This window comes from Hyposmocoma kahamanoa, unplaced genomic scaffold, assembly GCF_003589595.1.
Source record: "Hyposmocoma kahamanoa isolate Upper Pololo Valley unplaced genomic scaffold, ASM358959v1 100021, whole genome shotgun sequence".
Taxonomy (NCBI): Eukaryota; Metazoa; Arthropoda; class Insecta; order Lepidoptera; family Cosmopterigidae; genus Hyposmocoma; species Hyposmocoma kahamanoa.
Window position 1 is genome coordinate 238,357 of NW_020653200.1, and position 2,373 is coordinate 240,729.

Genomic DNA, 2,373 nt, shown 5'->3' on the forward strand with positions numbered 1-2,373 from the left:
ATGGACAACAGTTGCAGTACCCTCAGAGCTTTAAATAGGCACTCCCACTGTGCCCATCACCGTGACATATAAGTTGACAAGGCCCATGTGCCTGTGCAATTTCTCCAGCACCCTGCAAAACCGGTACGCAGTAACACACTACAGCTTGGCCCACATTACAACTTGGTCGTAGTATCTTCCTGGACGAACTCTTTTTTCGAATTTATTGTTTTATGTATTACAGCTTGGTCGTAGTATCTTCCTGGACGAATTTAATGTTTTGTGTAATAAATATTGCCGCATTTTTTCCTAGTTTAAGTTTCAAAATAAGTATTTATCCGACTTTAACAATGCATTTTTAACAAGCGTACACTGGGAAAGCGGAAATCAAAAATAATGAAGCATTCTTCAGAAATGCGCCGCTTTTTATTAAATTACATAACTAAGATGAGTTCTGTTATCTATGTATATTATAAATAAATAAATGTTGTAAAAAATGTATAATATAATATAAATAAATGTTTGCTGGTATTCTTGTACCGTAAGCGTTCGAATAAAACCCATGCGACTGTGATACTATTTTCGTAACTTATTGTGCAACGGGCATTTTAAAACATGCCACAGGTCTTTCTTCTTATCTAATCATCTCTGTTCAGAGCCCTAATTTTGATTTCATGATACGTCGTGACAAATGTCGTGACATCTGATCGATCTGAGGTCTACCACAAAATACGAAGCGACGATTGAAGATCATAATTTGGCATATATCGAATTTTAACATTACTTTCATCGTAAAACTAACATTTGTGTAGTACGTACACACATCAAAAAAAGTTTGCGATCACTTCGAAAAACTGAAATCTTTTTTGTTACTGTAGATTATATTATGATTTAAAAATTAAAAATAAATTAGAACAAAATTAAAATATTTAAAAATAAATTAGAACATAAAACAATGACCCCGTTCAATTGTTTTTTCATATAAAAAGGCTTTCAGTCCTAGCTTACGCTCATTCAGAAATCTGATTTAGTCAATTATAAGCGATTCAAGATATTTTTCGCGGAAAGTTGTGATTGAAAAAATGCCAAGAGGATTATCAGAGGTTTTACGAGCTAGAATAGTAACTTTGAGGGAAGAATGATACACCACGAGAGTAATAGCACGCAGACTTGCTATATCCCAATCCTGTGTCGTGGCTACGTTGCAGAGGTATCACGGAATGGGGAATTTAGCTGACCGACCCCGCAGCGGTCGCCCAACTGTTTTGACAGCTGCCCAAAAGCGCTATATTAGATTGCTGGCAGCCCGTGATCCAACAATCAACGCCACTAAAATAAAAGCAGAAGTCAGGGCCGCCTCTGGGCTTGAAGTTAGCACGCAGACCGTTCGCAATTGCTTGCACCAGGCTGGATTACGAGCACGCAGGTCTTGGCGAGCTCCGCTCAATTCCCGGCAACGTCAACAACGAAGATTGCAGTGGGCTAGACTTCGGCAAAATGAAGAAGGTGAGGACGAAAACATTTGGCAAAACTGTCTCTTCGTTGACGAATCCCGAATCAACACTCATCCAGATAACCGACGTGTCCGTGTCTGGAGAAGACCAGGCGACCGTGAAAGACAAAGAACTGCCACTGGAACAGTTCAGTAAGGCGGAAAATCGGTGTCCTTTTGGGGTGGCATTATGATTGGAGCTAGAACGCCTTTGATCCCGTATCGGGGCTTCATGACAGCAGACATGTACAAAGCAGTTGCTATTGATGATATCGTCAGACCATTCCGAGTAAACCATGGGCACCAATTTGTACTGGTCGATGATAATGCGCCCACACATCGAGCTCAACGAGTCAATGCTGCTCTTCAAGAATACTATATCACACGATTAGACTGGCCTGCCGGCTCGCCCGACTTAAACCCAATAGAGCGCGCGTGGGATGCTCTTAAACGAGCAGTATGGAACCGTGAGCCACGTCACCAAACAGTTCCAGAGCTCAGGGAAGCCGCTATTGAAGAATGGGATAGGTTACCCCAGGAAATGTTGGATAACTTGATCCTCAGCATGCCAGGAGGATCTTCGCATGTATTCGAGCCAGGGGAGGAGTTATTTTATATTGAATTCACACCTTTTAATAATAAATTGTTGTTTAAGTTTAATTAAACAGTCTTTTTCTTTCTATGAAATTTCTATCACTATTACATTATGATTAATGGCTCAATTTTTTAAAATAAATAATAAAAAATAGTTTTATATTTTAATTTCAAACAGGGTATTCCTATTTAAAGAAAGCATACAACATAGATTTTTTCTTGATAAAGTTAAATTTAAAGAATTATAGGAGCTTATGCTATTGATCGCAAACTTTTTTTGATGTGTGTATGAGCTTCGTTGCGAACGC